The following is a 21,731-nucleotide window of genomic DNA, read 5'->3' on the forward strand; positions in this document are numbered from 1 at the left end:
TATTTTATATTTACTGGTTCTCATTATACCATTTTCATCATACTTTTAATGGTTTCAGAACGTCAAAAGGAGAATTGTTGTTATTTTGTCTAAGTTATCTCAATAACATACATATGGGGATAAACAGTGCACACACATCTCGGTTTATATAAGCATTGTCAGTTTATTCGGACAAACGCTACTCTTTATAGGTGTATATCTTTCGCTCGATCAAATTTAAGTGGGCATTGAACGGCTGGTGATGACTGACCTCGGAAACAATGAGAATTCACACCGGCGGGAACTGAAACATGACTGGATGGCGCTCCTGTGATTTGATTTTAACCTAGAGGCTCTTTCCCATGCAGGATTTTACATTATTGCAAAGTGAATTCGCTGAAAGAGGAATCAAGTTTTTGCCGCCGAATTTAAATTCTGATTTCTGCACAGGTGGCCGTCCGATGTCTTTACAGGCTTTGTCCGATACCTCGATGATAACTGAACATTGCTCAGTGCCTTTCCTGGCACTAGGTGCCAATCCGATCTTATTCTAAATCGGCCTATGATTTTACCGTATAAAGCCTTCACTCGATTGACATGTACCCTTTCCCACCCAGAAGCAAATTAAAAATGCCTATGTGCAACCAGAATAACACCAGAACAGCCTGCGAGTAACCCGCAGTCTGTTTAAGTTTTATGCTGTTCGCTGCTGATACTTAAGTATCTAAGGGTTGGAAATGAAGCATTTAAATTTGAAATTAGTAGGAAATGTCTTTAATTTAATTTAACTTTCTATAGGACTACACATGCGTCAATATACGTTCCTAAGTGGTTAAGGGTTAAATATGTACCACCACTTCATCTGTTGAGGTGTTCTCATGGCATGCTGCACCTTTCTGAGATGTGATCAGGCGTATATGGTAAGATTTGAAACTTGATTGTTTAGACCATTGACTGTCGGGATATTGAATTGGATGGATGTGTAGTTCACCTGATAAGGTAAATATGAAGTTGTGTTACGCATACGTTTTCTAGAATAAGCGTAGTTAATTGAAAATAATACGTCATGAAGACTAGTTGAAACCAAATAGTTTTAGGTGACTTATTTACCACTCGAAGTATTAAAAACATGATGATAATAATGAAAAGAAGCATAACCTCAATACACATTTATATGTGTTTTGTATTCCCCATGAAAAAGATATAGGTATTAAACAAATTCACATGTTCGCCTAACGTGTATGTGTACTTTAACGGATCGTTTTGAAGTTTCAGCACTGTTAATTATCGTAAAGCAAGGTTTTCGCGCTGCAACTTATTTGGAATAAATATATCACATTGTCACTTGGAACACTTTTAAACTTTAATCAATAGATTTGGAATAAAACTATTGGGGACAAAGTCCTTGTCTGTATCCAATATACGTCGTGAGTGGTATCTCTAGCATATTTTGTTCAACAGCTGTCCGTGCATTGGGATAAGGGCAGGAACTCCAAATGGGATCCGATACACCATGACCAACCTCTGAAAGCCTCATATACCAGTCTGAAGTATGGATCGTCAACCCTGCCATTGCTGTGAATACAAAAAGAAGTGATATAATTGCGAAAGGTCAAAGATGACGTTATACAATTATGCTTTAAGAGATAATTGTGTTGTGCGATTGTCGTTGACTTTCTTTGGTAAGAATTACTGCTGTTGGTATGCAGCCAGACAACACTGTCCATTCGATTTAATTTATCTATAGAGGTAGGACGTTTAAACATTGTTGGCGCTCAAACTCGGGCAAGGCTCCTCAGTTTACAGCGAGGGACACACTTTTTTGCCCGCAAGCGTAAACACACTGACGTGGGTCGATGGTGCGAAAGCGAGTCCGAGTCAGCGTAAACAGTATGAAAATGCCATATAATCAAGTCTAGTCCAGTCAATCTACACTTTGACCGCAAACAAATTGCAACATAATTTCTGAGTGCACAAATATGTTTATTTAAGCATTATATAAATAATATAAAAAGTCAAGAAAAATCCATGAAGGGGAAAGTTGTAAAATTTATGATTTTTTAGTAATTTTTAATGATATTTTGTGACTAGTCTCGACTACCGTAGATCTACACACGAATAACATCGTCTGCAGATGAACGATAGAGGGTTTCGATTATTTCTTAAAAGCCGCACAGTTGAATATAATGATCAAAATTCGAATGAGAAAGTTAAGTCTAGCAATATATATATTATTCAATAATTTATATTTTAGCGCATGTACAGGTTTTAACGGTGCAGAATGTCCGTAAATGAAAAATGTAATGTGTTTTCGTGTTTTCTCATTGATGACAATACAAAAAACGTTTATAAAAGCATGTTTCGGCTCAAAACAGGAGCTTCAAAGATCTACTTTGTGTTATTTGTTACATTTCTTCTGCATATGTATTTATATTCTGCTCTTGATTGATAAAGCTTTTAGCAAAAATCGATTTCTAGCGGTGGCGAGAGTTTGAAAAATGAAAACTACGGAAGCCTATATCTGCCATAAAATGTATAAACGGATATAAAAACCGAAATTTTAAATGACCTTTTTAATGTATACATAATAATCGTCATGATTGCTTGTAAAAATTCGCGCAGACGTCTACTTCAATATACTGCTTTGTTTATAATTTTAATGTATACATCATATACTGCGTTGTTACCTGTAATCTTGCTCTTTAGTTTTTATCGTTATTATGTGTATAATCAAAGGAATATTTCATGGTGATGGTGTTCCGATCATTATGGATGGTATGTTGCGCATTCGTTGATTGTGTAAAATTGTACTCCAATATTCCAACAGGCTCGTGAAATAAAGGCACCCAATCAGTTCGTGCGATATTATCCATCATAACATCGAAGTCATCTAATAATCCTCTTTTTATACCTTGTTTTCTAATCTGAAACAAATACTGGTAGAATGATAGAATCCTCGTAGTTCATACACTATTTTTTTTTTAAATATTTAGAGGTTTACTTAATAAAAAGTGGGATACATATAATAAAAGATTAGTGTTTTATGTTTTCTAAGCCTCGCATGATAAACCTGATCTATAATCAACACTAACCTATTATTCTCTATATTAAACAGGAAATGTGTGTCGATCATTGGTGCTACCCTTAATTGAATTTCTAGTAAAATTCTGAAACCTAACAACTGATTTACGTCTATTAACATTTCAGATGGATCACCAAGGGATGTGTTTTGATCTGTTACATATCCAGTTAATACGAATGGGTAGTAGATCTAGGACAAACACTTGAATTTTAAAAGGTAAGATTGGTCAATTAATCTATATCGCTACTGTCTGCTTGATAGAAACTTACAAGAGGTTAATGTACCAAGTCAATAATCACTAAGTGTTTTATGTCATTAAAGTTTATAAGTATATTTCGTTTCATATTTAGTTCTATTTACACGAAATGCAAAGTCCATCTCGTTCAAAATTGAAAGATATTAATATACCATATAATTGTATGTTTGGTCAGAAAAGTTAGTTCTTTTACTTATAAAAATATAATTTCAGGATGGATTCCTGTCGGATCTGTAAGCGACAGTTTGAGAGTTGAATCCTGACAGTTTGTCCATGTTGAGTGAAGAAAAACATATTATAACCCAAACTATATTAAAAGAGACAATAGGGGTGTACAAGAAAAACTCATTACTAGTCTCCCTTTGACTCATTTGAGATCAAAGACTGATAAGTTTTCATACAAAGAACATTGTTTATATTGTGGCCAATCTGTTATCGATAAAGGGAGAAAAAAAGTGTGATGTTTGGTCAGTAAGGACACTAGAACCTACTATTTTAAATATCATTTTTATGTTTACAGAGGAATGATGTTTGGTTAGATACGGTTCGGTCAAGGATATAACAGGTCAATGACTTGCCTGCAGCGGATGCACTTTACCATCAAACATGCTCGTCTAATTTCAGAACAGGGAAAGATATCCCAGAAGAATTTCAGGTGCAGCCATCCAGTGATAAAAAACGAAGGATTGGTCGACCAGAAGATACAGAAGCAAGTGACGAATTCTTAAAGTTGATGACATTTTTCAAAGATAATTATGATGAGCAAGTGACAATTAAGCAACTGCAAGATAAAATGATAAGCATTTGTGGCGACAAAGCATACAGTATTACCTATCTAAAATCCAAAATATTCAGCCACTTTGGTGAAGAAGTGATAATCACTAAAATAAATGGGAAAGAAAATGTGGTGACCCTGAGGAGGACTGCAACATCAATTCTGCATGATTTCTACCGCCAAGGCAAATCTGAACATTCAGAGAATGAAATGGTGAACTTGATCTGAACAGCTGCAAAATTAATAAAAAGTGATATCAAATCAAAATAGTCGATAAAACTTTTTATCCCAATTCATTAGATATAGCTTCAAGTGGAACCAACAAGAACTACAAGACAGTCGTTACCTGTTGTTGCTAAAAGTTTTCAGCAAACGAGACGCAGATACTAAAATAAGCGCTATAGGCCAAGCAATTATGCAAACCACTCGTCCTAGAATTTTGATAACCCCTCTACAAATTGCACTGGGATTTAGTGACAACTTACCTGATGTTTTTACATATGAACTTTGTGGTGTGCCCTCTTCCTTATTCGGTTCTGATGGACTTATCAGGGAGTCCCAGTAATGGCAACTTGCAAAAGCGAATTGGAATGTTGGGGACTATATGTATGAAGAAAACCTTGATGACGAAAATTACAGTTATGTACTGGATGGAGGCTCATTATTACATCAAGTGCCCTGGAAGACGGGGATGTTGTTTTCAGAGATTTCCGAGTCTTACGTTGGATACATCAACAACAGGTTTCATAATTATGTCACTGTATTTGATGGATATGCATCTGGTCCATCTACAAAAGACACGAGACATATACGAAGAACTCGTGGTATAACTGCTGCAAAGGTGTATTTCACTGAATCGACGCCGTTATCAACAAAGGAGGAAACTTTCTTAAAGAATTCCGAAAACAAACAAAACTTCATTTTTGCGCTTGCTAGAGAATTGGAGAGGAATGGGTTCGATGTTTACCACGCTCAAGGGGATGCTGATGTGTTGATAGTGAAGACTGCTTTACATATTGCAGAAACCAGCAATGTTGTCATCGTAGGCGAGGACACGGACTTGCTAGTAATTACCCTATATCCAGTGCCCCGGATAAGCTGCGTATCTGCGTCTTTCACCCTATTAAAATGTTCAAAAACGCAAAGAAATACAACATCATGCGTATTGAAAACGCAACCAATTTTACTTTTACACAAATTCCTAAAATTCGATGCGTATGTAATCCTTCACTTTTTGTTAATAATAATATTAAAAAGTTAGGTTTGGGTTCGTAGAAGTGAACGAAATAGATATAACAGTTCTTGGAGTAATTTATTCTGTAGATATCAAGGATAGATATTGAGGTTACAATCTGAATATATATATATATATATATATATATATATATATATATATATATATATATATATATAAGCAACACAAATATTACATTATCACATTATATAGAAATAAAAACTATGTAGCTATTGATAATATACATGAATATACATAGTATATGCATATAATACATATTAAACACAACATAAAGTATTGAATATATATCAAAATAAGAGTATTTTGATGTCATCCAGTGGTTTTAACATCATATGAATGAAGCCTAAACAAATGTTTAAAATAATATAAAACACTAAACAATGCCACAACAATAATACATAGGTAAATGTACCTTTCAAGGAAAGATTGAGTTAATACATCCTCTCAATCACTCTCTCCTGTTGTGACTGTTAGGACTGCAAATTAAGTGCACGAGTATAAATATGTCTGCCAAGCCATTTCCAAAGTAAATTATTTACTTTAAAGAATCTCAATACAATCCAAATTTCACTAGAACAATGGCAAATACATACACAGGACTCATTTGAACAATGCATTCTGATAATACAATTATACCAACCTTATAAATAAACCCACAACATTCAATAAACTGTCAGTGACAAAACCGACATCTTTTCAGGAAGAAATCCTGCTGCCCAACTGAATAAGGCGGCAAACTTAATCCAAGAGCAGATAACCAAACATTAAACTCAAACCGTACAAGAAAAAAAAACGGTTAAAAACAACCATATAAACAAGGGAGACAACTTCACATAGAATTTGTGACTGGTTACACATTTCCCCCAGCTCAGAAATGATTTCCTCATCATAATCTTTGAACTGTACATAATACATGTATAACTTGTCAAATGTCACAAGAATTGTCCATGTCACACGAATTGTCCATGTCACATAACACGGTTCGTCTTTATACAAGAATACACACATATTGTACTTTAGTACCACATCAATACTATAGTGTGAGATTACACCAACTTACAATACACTACTACTACAATTGTACAGTAACTAACTATACAACTACAACAAAATGTGTCACTTATATTGTATAGAGTATACATGCTCTAAATATACAGCTCCAACTAAGATCTGTTTACTAATAATACTTACTACTTACCATCACATTTAGCTCTCCCCTGAATTATGATATGCGTCCTCACATAGATGTACACAAACACATTTTAGAACAAAATAAACAAGTAAAACACATAAAGTATTAAATAAACGGTTTATCAGATATCAGGCTACCTGATGCAACACAATTATGCACAAAAAAAATCATATACCATATCAATATAACACAATAAATTTGTAAATCTACTGTACAATACTGTTAATGATTCTTTTTGCCATCTCTGGGCTCATTGAATCAATCATTTCACTGTTCATAAACTCATTAAGAACAGTGAACCATGACTTATCTGGCAGGTTTACACTGGTAAACATTTGAAATCTTTATATTTATCGGGCACATTTCTAACTCTACCTGACTTTCTTGGTGCAGGTTTAGGTATCTCGCTTCCATCCTGTTCTTGCACACTCTCTCTTACTCCAGTCGCTAACTCGCTGACATCATTTACTTGCACACTCTCTTACTCCAGTCGCTAACTCGCTTACATCATTTACTTGCACACTCTCTCTTTCTTCGGTACTTGGCTCTATTACATGTACCTCCTCTACATGACTCTATTACATGTACCTCCTCTACATGTTCATTTACAACAGTTCTTTCATCTACCTGAAAATCATCTTCGTTTTCACTTTCCACTGTTTCTAAGTATTCCACATTTTCACATGTTTAACTGTTATCTTGAATAACAGTATTTGTACCATTATCCGAATGTCCATTAGTTGATATAACAACTTGATCATCCGAAACTTCGGATTTCTTTTGGGCGTCCCCAAATACAAATTGTTCTATTTCATCATCTGACTCCGTGACGTCACTATCTTCCTCATTTACAGAAACCTTTTCTGCATTCTTTTCTACCTCATCATACTCATCTGGTACCAGTTCTTTATCTCCTGTAGTTTCATTTATCCTAACCAAGTGCAAATGATATCTATGTAGAGTTTTAACACTTTTCGTTACTTCACCCTGAACATTATATACTGGCATATTATCATTAATCTGTTCAATTACAGTATATAATTCTTCTTCGAATTTATCAGCTATTTTATGTTTTCGTTTGAAAGCAAGTATTTTCACCAAAACTTTGTCTCCTATTTCAAGTTTAGCTGCTTTAGCCTTCCTGTCATACACTGACTTTTGTTTGAATTTTGCTTTATCAATGTGTTTTTCAACAAATTCTCTTGTTTTCTGCATTCTACATTGCAATTCCACAATATATTCAGAAAAACTGGTATGATTTGAATCAGGGTTGGCCTTTTCAAAATCAGCATCGATAAACAATTTAGGTTTACGACTAAACATTACTTCAAAGGGAGCCAATTTGGTGGACTCGTGAGGTGTGCAATTATAACAATATACTAAAGAATTTACATATTTTTTTCAATTTTGTTTTTCTGAATTTTCTGATGTTCCAAGCATGTCTAAAAGTGTTCGGTTGAATCTCTCTGGACCAGAGTTGCCTTGAGAATGATATACAGATGTATGTGACTTTCTTATGTTTGCTATATTGCACAATTCTTTAATAATATCAGACTCAAAATTAGCACCTTGATCACTGTGTAATCTGGTAGGAATACCATAATGCACAATTAAAGTATTGTAAAACACTTCTGCAGTTGTTTTTGCAGTCTGGTTTTGTGTAGGTACAGCCATGGCAAACTTAGTAAAATGATCAGTAATTACCAAAATATTTGAATATCCACCTTTACAAGGTTCAAGACTAAAAAAATCAAAGCAAACTAACTCCAAAGGATATGTGGTGTTCATATTAATAAATGGAGCTCTGATGTTTGTTGAAGATTTTCACAATTTGAAATCCATTTGTCAACATCCGTCAACATCAATGGCCAGTAAAAACGCTCACGCAGTAAACGTGATGTTCTGTCTCGTCCTGGATGTCCAACACCATTGTGCAAACCACAAAAAACTTGTTTTCTATAAACTGTAGGTAAAACTAATTGTTCAACAGTTTCATCATTTTCACTAATTTTTTTAAATAAGACTCCTCTTTTGATGAATTGTTGTTTTTTTTTCATTATTTGGTCTTCTTTGGAAAAACATTGTGGAATACATTTATCAATGGTGGCTATTCTCCATGTTTCAATTAATGGATCCATTTTGTGTTGTTTTCTTACTTCCCTCAATTCAACTTGAGCCATTAGTTTTCCAGGATTTTCAGTAATTTCAACAATATTGACATTCATTGATGGCAGTAATTCAACAAAAGGTGATGAAATACACCCACATATGGCACTCATTGTGATGAAATACACCCACATATGGCACTCACTGCATCAGTGTCCATTGAATACTTACCTGGCTCCATTTCAGGTTATGGATAACGACTCATAGCATCCGCATCTTTGTTATTTCTACCTCTGCGGTATTGAATATCAAAAGAATAAGAACTAAAGGCTGACACCCAACGTTGTATAGTAGCATCTAACTAAGCAGATGTTAAAATATATGTTTACGGATTATTATCTGTTAACAATGAAAGTGATTGTGATTATCCAAATGTTCTTTGTATAATATAAAGCGTAATTTATTTCTGTTAAATGTGTGTAATGTCAATAACACCTCACAACATAAAATAATCGAACACAGTATTCAATTTGGAATTATTTCCACTCAAATTTCTTTACTCCAGTTTGTATCCACATAAATGCTTCAAATACAAACATCCAATTTCAACTCAAATGCAAAAAAACTATTTCCCTTCAGCATGCAAGTTCAATTCTAATAAATGAGTGTCAAAATAAATATCAAAGTACAAACTATATCAAATATTTTTCAAATTCAAATTTAAATTAACCACACTAAACGCAATAATAAAAAAAAATGCAAATAAATTCTTAATATTTGACGTATTGTTGTCACTGATGTTTATTGTTGTTGTTGTTGATGACTATTGTTGTTGTTGTTGTTGACTACTGTTGTTGTTGTTAATGACTAATGTTGTTATTTTTGTTGATGACTACTGTTCGTGTTGTTGATGATGACTACTGTTGATGTTGTTTTTGATGATGACTACTGTTGGTGTTGTGCATATGGCAACACTTCCATTCATGGCTTATTCAACAACACTGGTAATTATTTTTCAAAATACCAAAACAAGTTATCAAATTAAATATAAAAAAAATAATTTAATAATTTCTTGCAAATCACTTATTGAAATATTACTATTCAACCAATATTTGAATTAGATGTCTTTGTTTCACTTACCTTGTATTCCATACAGCAATTCATTTAAATGTTTCACTTACCTTGTATTCCATACAGCAATTCATTAAAACATATATGCCTCATTTCTACACTACACAAAACTACTACCATTCATGTACATTACACAAACAAAACAATGTTACATCATGTGTATTCCATATAAGGATTTACTACTACGAAAAATACTTGTCAATAAATGTCATTCATAAGGTAAACCAATGAAATATTCAGATACCCCATGATGTCATAGGTCTTTCCCAATAAATAACCAATGAGAATGGGTGTAAACACAGATCACCAAGGTCAAAACCAGTTCTTACCAAGAAATAACCAGTTATTTTGAAACAAATTCTGCAGTGTTAACAGCAAATTCCCACCAAATATTGAGTCAGTTACAAAACCATTGCAGTGAGTCCCATGTTATTTTATGCACTTTATAGGGCAAATGTAAACAATTTTTTATAGCCAAATGAAAAGAAAATAGCCTGGCTTGGACATAAGAATACTGCAGAAAATGTTAATATATTTTTAATCATGCAAGTGAAAATCTCTCACACTACAATACTCACGATCAGTCGACCTTGCCCTTGAAAATACACTTTGAATAATTTGACCACTGGATGTACTAAATGTCACAATGTTCTAGTCCATATGATTTCTTAGAGTTCATGTATCCTCGAGTTGCGTAATTTCGTAATAGTTAAATGTTTTTGGATCTTAAATCAATAAACAACAAATAAAATTATCAACATTTCTTTACCTGCAAAAAGTAATCCAATTTCCTTCTATTCCAGGTTAGATGAAAGTTTCAACCCCTATTTTTACATGACGTAGTACACAATTTCGTGACCTTTGACCTATGCATAAATTAACACATTTGAGGCACAGTAAAATAGGCCAAATACAATCTATTATTGGTTTTTTGTTCACTTGATATCTGTTGTAAATCAATGGAATGAGTTTCCTTGAACAAATCTATGAAAACAGTAACAATATATGAACAGCTTGCAAAATATCATAAATTGAATGTGAAATTAATTATTAACAATGTTTGAAACTAGGGATTTTTACAACACTTGAACAGTTTTTATTCCTCATGGTGAGCTGGTAAGGCACAGCAGGGGCAATGTGGCGCCGTACAACCTTAATATCACTGCAATGAGGAATGTTAACCCAGTGCATACAGGGCATACCCCTCCGCTTTCCATCACAGTGAGCCCACTTATATATTGAAAGAACATAAATGTTCTGCCCTGCTGGTGGTGCCCTTCGGCTGCAAACACAACATAGCTCGCTAGGGTCATCCTCCTCGGGCTCGCTAGATGAGGAGTTGCATATTCCAGTGGAAGTGGGAGCCCTTACAATGTTTGTTTTATGATCAGATGCCTTAAGCACACTTGTTGATATTTTGGGAGGGGGGCCTTTCCTTTACCGTTTTTTTGATCGTTGGATAACTTTTTAGCTCATCTATTTTTTGAAAAAAAAAGAGCTATTGTCATCAACTTGGCGTCGGCGTCCGGTTAAGTTTTGCGATTAGGTCCACTTTTCTCAGAAAAAATCAATGCTATTGCTTTCATACTTGCAACACTTACTAACTATCATAAGAGGACTGTGCAGGAAAAGTTATGAAACTCTGACTGGCATTTTGACAGAATTATATGCCCTTTTTATACTTAGAAAATTGAAAATTTGGTTAAGTTTTGTGTTTAGGTCCACTTTATTCCTACAGTATCAAAGCTATTGCTTTCATACTAGCAACACTTATTAACTATCATAAGGGGACTGTGCAGGCAAAGTTATGTAACTCTGACTGGCATTTGGACGGAATTATGGGCCCTTTATACTTAGAAAATTGAAAATTTGGTTAAGTTTTGTGTTTTGGTCCACTTTACCCCTAAAGTATCATAGATATTGCTTTCATACTTGGAACACTCGCAAACTATCATAAGGGTACAGTAAAAGGACAAGTGGCATAACTCTGGTTGTCATTTTTACTTAATTATGGCCCTTTTTTGACTTAGTAACTTTGAATATATGGTTAAATTTTGTGTTTCGATCCACTTTACTTCTAAAGTATCAAGGATATTGCTTTCAAACTTCAAATACTTTCATGCTATCATGAGGTTACCGAACCTGGCAAGTTGAATTTTACCTTGACCTTTCAATGACCTTGACTCTCAAGGTCAAATTATTAAATTTTGCTAAAATTGACATTACTTCTTTATTTATGACTAGATTTGATTGATGCTATGACAAAACTATACTCTTAACTGACAAACCACAATAGACTCCACCCAAACCATTCCCCGTGCCCCCCCCCCCCCCCCGAATCCTTCCCCCCCCCCCTATTTTTTAGGATTTAGATTTTAAGATCATCTCCCAAATGACCACCACACCCTCACACAAATATTTATTGTTATTATTTTTATTTTTGAAATACCGTCCAACCATCGCACCAAAGAATCCCCACCACCCCCCCCCCCCACCCCTGATTTTTTTTTCGCATTTTTTTCGCATTTTTGAAGATAATGTAATAAATGTCCACACCCCCACACTATACACCCCTCTTCACTCCACCCCTCCCTCCTTTGTGATTGAAATTGAGAGTCCCTTCACCTTTAAAAAGAAAAAAAATGAGCGGTATGCACCCGCAAGGCGGTGCTCTTGTTTTGAGTTTTGTTATATCCTTGATCTTCCTGGTGTTTCAGCATCTTTGCTTCAGTATGTGGTTCTGTTATTGCCTGTCCCGAAACAACACTCATAGTGCGGCGTGTCTTTTTGAGCGTACACCCTCTTGTTTTACTGTGAAGATTTTTTCAACACGACTGTCAAAGAAGTTGTTAATCGTTCCTGGTGTGTGAACATAAAAAGTTGCTGCCCCATCAACTTGGTTGACCACAGGTTCAATATGTTCATCGACAACAATACCCCCCTCCACAGTCTTCTGAGCAATAGCTTCTAGGTCAATAACACCACCACCACCAAAAAGCAGGCTTTAAAATATCTCCTGTTAAAACAGAAGCATTGAACGGGAATAAACCAGCCTTTTTGAATGCGGAACGCAAATTTTCAGATGAAAATGCCTTGAAATAAACCTTTGACGCAAGCTCACATACATTGTATCGAGTAACAGTACACGTAGATAGACTCGTAATCTTGTGACATTTGGCATTGTACATGCGCTGGAATGGTCCGTAGACACCAATATCCATAGATGGCAATATGTGGCTTGTATGGGCTAGAAGGTTGAAAAGAATGATATTATGGGACTTAGCCCATTCTACCTAACCAACAGACACATGCGATTAATGGCCATCAAGCAATAGCAGGAGATGTTGGTCGTCATTCCTTGCTGGAAGAAATTTCATGAGATGGTCCGCGAGATATTTCCGGAAAATCTCTGAATTGTACCAGCCGCTGTCACTCATGGATGAGTCTGCACCAGGTGCAGCCCCTTTCATCAGATCTGGTATTAGCCGTTTCCCTGCAAACACAAAATACGGGGTGACAGCGACGCCACTAGCACTTCCACAACCTATAATGGTAGTTGTGCAGGATTTCCCAGCTGTAACAGCAGGCGGATGCACTATGTATCCTGCAACTACTAAAGGTGGAGTTTGACACTGGGTAATGCCCTTTTCATCTACATTGAAAATGAGATGTGGTTTGTCTTTTAATTCATACTTATCCAGAATATTGTCTAGTTCAGCAAAGTAGTTGTGAACAACAGTGGCAGAAGCAGATTGGGCCGTGTACTGTTCAAGACCTCTTGGTTTAATGACACGTATCTCTGGCCATCTATTGAGAAAAGAATAAAACCATCTCATGGAAAATAGATTATCGACAGTACTTTTTTTAAGCTGCACTGCAAAATCAGATGCAATGTCAACCACTTCCTGGCGTGTGTAACCATAGCCCAGAGTGGCAACGGACTTGAGATGGTCGACCAGCCTGGATTCTTCCTCGCAGGACAAAATAGGGATACGTCCAACAGCAACAGTGTCAATATGGACTTTCCCCAAGACACGATCCCTCAATGTCTGCATTGGTGTATTAAACTGAATGAATGTCCTTCTGACAGAGACATTGTCCTCCATGACACGTTTATATGCATTAGATAGGGCCGTGTGTGAATAAAGCCCATATTTCTGCATTATAGGCTGTGGAGCAAGCTGAAAAAAGAGAGGGTTATTTTAGCAATCAAATAGTTAAAACACCTCTTTATTTGAAATTTTGAAGTTTCTGGTCATACAATATATCTATAATACTTATTAACAAATATTTTGTAACAATTTATTGTAATAAATAACAATTTTGTGTACATAGCAATAACTGTGTAAAATGCCAAATTTATGAGAGTATTCACTTATTAAAAAAATCCTTAATTTATCATCCTATTTTTAACCCAATAGTTTTTTACTTGGCCTTTTTCAAAAGCCGTTGTCACGTGATCACAACAACACAGCCTTCTGCTAGCAGACGGATAATTGGGACACAGCTGTCCTTCTTGTGTAGTGATTAAAAATATATTTTTAGTTCACGAGGTAAGAGGTAATAGTGAAAGGGGGCTTTTTTGCTCTCGCATTACAAAAATCAAGCGTAACTAACCTGTTTAAAGCGCATTTGGGCAAAAAAATCGTTCCCATGCACGGTGAATGAAAGCAAGAAAACAAATCGTCAGACGGGGAAACCATATAACCCGGATGTTCACGTGACACTCAAAAATACGCGACGTCACGAAATCGTGTATCTAACGAATTTGGGTAACCCGACGATATAACACGAGAAGAACTCCACGGCGATCCACGGGTCTAATGAGCTGGTACGACGATCTTGAAGAAAAAATGGAATGCGACATGACAAATATAGCCACGTCTGACTGGAAGCACATGATCCACAGGTCTAATGAGGTGTTACTACGATCTTGAAGAAAAATAAAGTGTGACTTGATATGTATATGAGTGATGACACAATTGCCCACCCAATCTGATGTTTGTCGAAATCTGTTGACAAGAAAATTCTTGTAGTGATGCTATTACCACGCTTTCACCCGATGTTCGTCCTCCCCTCGTCCCAAATAACGAGATCCCGTCGTTGTCACTAACACGACGGTAATTTTACATGATGGCAAGTTTTTTGAGTTGGCAGCGTCAAAACATTTTACACTTGCATCGTCCTCCCCTCGTCCCAAATAACGAGGTCCCGTCGGTTACACTGACAGTTTACATGATGGTCAGTTCTTGAGTTGGCAGCGTCAAAAATTTCAAAATATATCCTTTAACTTTAAATGTTCTTATGAGTTATTTTAGAATAAAACTCCAACCACGTTGGGCGCCATTTGTAATCCTTCACTTTTCAGGCCTTTTCCGCTCCATTTTGGGACAATGCCACAGTGGAATTTTGGTTATTTCGCGTCGTGAAAAAACCCATTTTGGGAAAAAAATTAATCACAAAACTGGCTCAATTGGGAAAAATAATCGCATGTTAATAGTGTGTCTTATATTTCAAAGGAGCTTTTAACTGGTAAATAACGACTATTTTCATAGCATATTATAAAAATATTACAAAATGTAAAGGACATGTGTGTTAAGTGCAGGTTTTTTATCTGGTTTTCGGGAAAGTGCCTGGCTTTTTTTGAGGGGAAAAAATCGTACGAAACGCCGGATTTTGGGGAAAATAAGGAAAGTCTTAAATAATCAATTTAGCATATTTTACTGCTTTTAAAACAAATTCAAGGCAACAGATAATTTGATTATGCAATATTTTTCTATTTTATACACTGGACCAGGTTAACTTATATATTTAAAGGTTTTATTTTTTGGGGTGGGGGGGGGGAATTTGTTTTCCAATTGAGAAAAAAACAACCAGATTTGTATTGGGAATGGGGCCTGCTTTTTGTTAATAATACTATTAAAAAGTTAGGTTTGGGTTCGTATAAGTGAACGAAATAGATATAACAGTTCTTGGAGTAATTTATTCTGTAGATATCATGGGTAGATATAGAGGTTGCAATCTGAAATATATATAAACAACACAAATATTACATTATCACATTATACAGAATAGAAACTATGTAGCTATTGATGAATACATGAATAGACATAGTATATGCATATAATACATATTAAACACATAACATAAAGTATTGAATATATATCAAAATTAGAGTATTTTGACGTCATCCAGTTGTTTTAACATCATATGAAAGAAGCCTAAACAAATGTGTCAAATAATATAAAACACAAAACAATGCCACAACAATAATACATAGGTAAATGTACCTTTTAAGGAAAGATTGCGTTAATACATCCTCTCAATCACTCCTGTTGTGACGATTAGGACTGCAAATTTAGTGCACGTGTATAAATATATCTGCCAAGCCATTTCCAAAGTAAATTATTAACTTTAAAGAATCTCAATACAATCCAAATTTCACTAGAACAATGGCAAATAAATACGCAGGACTCATTTGAACAATGCATTCTGATAATACAATTATACCAACCTTATAAATGAACCCACAACATTCAATAAACTGTCAGTGACAAAACCGACATCTTTTCAGGAAGAAATCTTGCTGCCCAACTGAATAAGGCGGCAAACTTAATCCAAGAGCAGATAACCAAACATTAAACTCAAACCGTACAAGTAAAAAAACAATGATTAAAAACAACCATATAAACAAGGGAGACAACTTCACATAGAATGTGTGACTGGTTACACGTACGATACAATAGCTTCAATCGAAAATTCTTTGCTCATTTTCGGTATATCCTCTATGCAATTATTATCGTAATGCGACGTCGCTTTTATTCAGCAAGCGTCTGGATGAAGGAGCAGGAAAACAGGCAAACGCTATGCGGACTAGATCTCATAATTTATTACAGCATCTGACCAAATTATTTACGACATACATGCGTTTTCAATCTGATTTAATCCGTCGCTCACTGTGCATTTATTTGTAAAGCGTCTGTCCTTTCAGTTTCTATAACGATGCGAAATAAAAATGTCTAAGAGAGCTGGAAAGACTTCCGCGATTGTTGCGCCAAAATATCAATCGATCGCAAACATTTTGAACCAAAAAAGCAAGAGCCATTAAGCGACAAATCATTCGTGTTAATGATTTTTTAAGTTTAAAGTTTATATTATGGACAGTTTCAAGAATTAAAGATGTTATGAAACATCAGTTTATTAAAGTTAACTATAATACTTTACACTTTTATTGAATTAATACAAGTGTGCAGCTTCAACAGAAGTAATCTGAATCTGAATGGATACGTTGAAGTGACCAAGATTGGCTTTTATTCAACGGGGAAAGCAGCAATGATTTTAAGGTATGAATTTTTATAACTCATTTCACCCTATTTCAAGACCGAAATCACCCTATTTTGAAATCAATGGGTGAAAACCCTATTTCCCAAATAATTATCTGGGGCACTGCCTATATCACATAAAGTCAATTCATAAAACAGTCGTCTTAAAGCCAGCAGCCAAACAAACGACATCAAAAGTTGTTCGGATATGGGATATTCAGAAGGCCAAACAAGTATTGGGCGGACAAACCAGAGCGTTGCCAGTTTTACATGCAATATCTGGCTGTGAAACAACATCCCATATTATCGGGATCAGCAAGCTTTAACAACTTTTCTTAAAAATAAAGAGGTAGTTAACTATGCCTTCGATTTTTTGTCACACAGCAATGAGGATGTTGTATTGTGAGTAGTGAACGAATTCTGGTTGCATTATTTGGCGGATGGATTGAAAAGGGAGAAAACCTATCGCCTTCTTAATGGGGATTCGAACTGAAAGACAATAAGTTTATGACCCAGAAAACGGATCGACCTGCTGCACCCGAGAAGCTACTGAAAATGGTGAAATGCAAATAACACTGTGACACAAAGAGATGTTCATGTAGGAAAAACGGCTTAGAGTGTTCTGCGGGATGCTCAAGATGTCGTGGAATCAGCTGTACAAATGGAGAGACGTTCAACGAAACCGACTCTGATTTTGACTAAAAAACATGTTTAATTAATACGACGTCAATTGTACAATGACGAATTAGACTTCAAGATTAACTAAGAGTTTAATCTGTCATTTTATCCATTAATGTTACTGCGACTTTTAAAACATGTTTTACACCATTTGCAGTTATTTTAAATTCAAAGATGTACTTATCAGTGTACGGAACATAATTTTATTGAAAAATATAATCAAGTTTACAGATTTGGTAATAGTTACATATTTCAACTGCATAATAAGATATTTGACCTTTGAAAGGTTTAAGGTCAACCATTGTGACCCAAGGTCAATGCATTATTTATATATCTTTAAACATTTAGCAAATGTGTATGAACTTATTTAAGAAAAGCTATGTATCTAATACTGTCTATATAGAAAATTCACATGAATTGAAATGAAATTACTTTGTATAAGACTACCCCACCCACTCATTATATAGAGATACAACACAACGTTCAAATAAATATTTGTATAATTATGAAAATTCTGACAGATATATTATTATCTCATATTTTAAACAATATTTGTGTGTAAAAGTCTATTGATCAATATAAGACGATGATAAAATTGTTATATTCAACACTACGCAATAAAACCTATGTGTTATCATATAGAAATACCCCACCCACTTATCAATTGTATATAAAAAGGGGACAAATAGTTGTTATAAAAGATAATATAGTTTCTGTTACTTTTATTGTCATAGTAGATTTAGATATAGCTATGCTAACATGGATGTTTTATTTATGAAAAATTGATGGGAAATGAAATACATATGAATTATAAGGAGTTTCAAAGTAGACAAATAAATACATTCATTAGCCTATATTTTTCCTCGTTTTATGTAACTTTCCCCAGCTTAGATTTTTCTAAACTTTTGACCTGTTATTCTATATGCATTTATGATTTTAAAACACCAAAAACATTTTATGTTGCAATTTATTTGAGGTTTTGGGCGTATCTGAGCTAGAATGACTGGACTATCTAATCGAGAGCTTGTTCGTTCTGTTACCCAACAGCAATACTATTTAACATAGACAGTTAGTAAGGTTTTGCATCATCTCTTTTTCTCAGTGCATCAGTATAACGTAAACTCTGACCTTTTGTTGCAAATGGACGTATTCTAATTTACCTTGATATGCTAATACGTGTTTATGTTATTTATCTAAAACTAAATTGGAAACAAGAGGGCATGAAAGGCCCAAAGTCGCTCACCTGAGATAACAAGATATTATTGGGACAAATCTTCTGACCAAGTTTCACGAAGATCGGAAAATAAATGTGGCCTCTAGAGCGTTAACAAAGTTTTACTATAGCCATATAAGGAAAAATGTCCCGCCCCCTGGCAGCCATATTTTTCAACCAACCTGGCATCATTTTTGAACTCGTCCAAGATATTATCGGGATGAATCTTCTGACCAAGGATCATGAAGATCGGACAGTAAATGTGGCCTCTAGAGAGTTAACAAGATTTTACTATAGCCATATAAGGAAAAATGCCCCGCCCCTTGGAAGCCATTTTTTCAAGCAAACATAATTATTTTCGAACTCATCCAAGATATCTTTGAGACCAATCTTTTGACCAAATTTCATGAAGATTGGACATTAAATGTGGCCTCTAGAGTGTAAACAAGGTTTTACTATAGCAATATAAGGAAAAATGCCCCGCCCCTGGTGGCCATGTTTTTAAAGCAACCAAATCCATTTTCGAACTCATCCAAGATAGCATTGGGACAAATCTTCTGAGCAAGTTGTATGATGATCGGAAAATAAATGTGACCTCTAGAGTGTTAACAAAGTTTAACTATAGCCATATAAGAAAAATAGCCCCGCCCCCGTGGTGGCCATGTTTTTCAACCAACGGCTTCATTTTTGAACCCGTCCAAGATATTATTGGGATAAATCTTCTGACCGAGTTTCTTGAAGATCGGACTTTAAATGAGGCCTTGCGAGTGTTAACAAGATTTTACTATAGCCTTATATAGCCATATAAGGAAAAGTGCCCCGCCCCTTGGCAGCCATGTTTTTCAAGCAAACGTAACCATTTTCAAAGTCATCCAAGATATCATTAAGACAAATCTTCTGACCATATTGCATCAAGATTGGACAATAAACGCCTATAGAGTGTTAACAAGGTTTTACTATATATAGCCATATAAGGAAAAATGCTCCGCCCCCTGGCGGCCATGTTTTTAAACCAACCGGCATCATTTTCGAACTCGTCCAAGATATTATTGGGATGAACGTTCTGACCAAGTTTCATGAAGATTGGACAATAAATGTGGCCTCTAGAGTGTTAACAAGATTTTACTATAGCCATATATAGCCATATAAGGGAAATTGCCCCGGCACTTGGCAGCCATGTTTTTCAAGAAAAGGTTACCATTTTTTATGTAATATGTACATGTCCAGAAAGGAAATTCATTTCTGCGTTGAATAAGACCGGGTTCATGAACATCGCTGCAAAATTGATGAAGTAATGGCTGTTCAAAGCGATGCACCCTGTTTTCGGGTGATTTCGAGTTGAATACCTTGTTATATATATATTTGATAGTCATTTTTTTTCCAGAAAAGTTGATATTTCGTTATAATGATTACTTATCATTCAAAATGATGTTTTCACTAATTAATACCATAGCCACACGCTAATCACCTGTGGTCAACGCCAGAAACATGTAAATACTAGTAATGTAAACTCGTAAAGACCACAAAAAATGTAGGGAGAACTTTAAATCAGTACCCTTTTTACAGGTGAGTGAATAAGATATAAAGCTGTGATATGTATATATGTCATTTATACATGCGCGTCATTATGAAAAAAAAATGTGTTTAGAGTAATACATTTATCCTTATATTGAATTGACAAAATTAATAAAATCTAAACAAGTCTTCAAATGCGTAATGAAATACAGGACCTTCCTTATGCTTTAATGGGCATATTGACAGCAAATGCAGTATCATGTTTTCAAATGATCTTTAAGTTGGCATTTATCTTAAGTAATTGATTAAATCATATATATCGTTTTGTATTAATGAGAAAACATATTTACTTTTATAATAATGAAACTTCGTTCACCCCGACAATTTGTTGGAGTCGAAAATATAATGTTGGTATTGTTCGTGTAGTAAGTGGAGTCAATGTTCAGTCTGTTCAATATGTGTATTCGGCGGTGTAAGATACGGAGAAGGAAAAACAAGCGCTAATTGGTGATTTTCAATATAGTAGCGTTTAATTAATGTTTAGGTCATTTTCCAGTTCGTGTAAGATGGGACCCTAACACGATCCGGTTCCACTGCTGGAGGAGTATGGCACAACGATGCCATGAAGATTCCTTAATTTAGCCGTTCCGTGGAGGCTCTACTACGTGGAGGCTCTACTACTAATCAAAGAAAATATATTTTGTTAGATTAACAAGGAAGATAATGATGATTTGCAATATGATGATGGTGGTTGTGGAAATGGTGATGATGCTGGTGATTGTGGTTATTGTACCACGTTGAAAGACGTACCGTCAACATTAAAAATATGGGAACATTTCGGATTTCGCAAAAGTTCTGATGCAAAGGCAACTTACAATACGTGTTTTGTTGACGTAAGTTACCCTAAATCTGGAAGCACTACAAATTTGAGGCAACATTTAAAAAGAAAGCACTCGGTTGATATTTCAGATGACTTATTTGTATCACCTACATTTTGATAACAGAAAGTAACTGTTACTAAATTATACCCATGTGATGTTTTTCCTCAATATATATGGTTTGTTTACTAAATTGTGTGCATTCTGTTAAGAAGTCTACTGGAAGTTGTTTATATACTTACATGTTTTTTTCTGTAAAACACATGTGATACATTGTGCATTTTATGTTTTTTAAGAATAACTGAACAGGTAGTTTTGTTCAATAAAATTGTTACTTATAAAACAATGC

The 21,731-nt window shown here is 35.0% G+C and overlaps 1 long non-coding RNA gene across 2 annotated transcripts; it reads right to left on the bottom strand.

Annotated features, from left to right (window-relative positions):
• Positions 1 to 1,328: 1,328 nt before the first annotated feature.
• On the bottom strand, positions 1,329 to 10,607 carry LOC127845142 (uncharacterized). Of its 2 annotated transcripts, none has more exons than XR_008033076.1 (2): positions 10,546 to 10,607; positions 1,329 to 1,554 (listed from the first exon to the last, which is right to left on the bottom strand). It is a non-coding gene; the product is annotated as an uncharacterized LOC127845142 (long non-coding RNA). The 2 variants fall into 2 exon arrangements; XR_008033075.1 differs by lacking the exon at positions 10,546 to 10,607 and adding an exon at positions 10,355 to 10,535.
• Positions 10,608 to 21,731: the final 11,124 nt, after the last annotated feature.

The sequence above is a fragment of the Dreissena polymorpha genome, chromosome 9 (assembly GCF_020536995.1).
Source record: "Dreissena polymorpha isolate Duluth1 chromosome 9, UMN_Dpol_1.0, whole genome shotgun sequence".
Classification (NCBI taxonomy): domain Eukaryota; kingdom Metazoa; phylum Mollusca; class Bivalvia; order Myida; family Dreissenidae; genus Dreissena; species Dreissena polymorpha.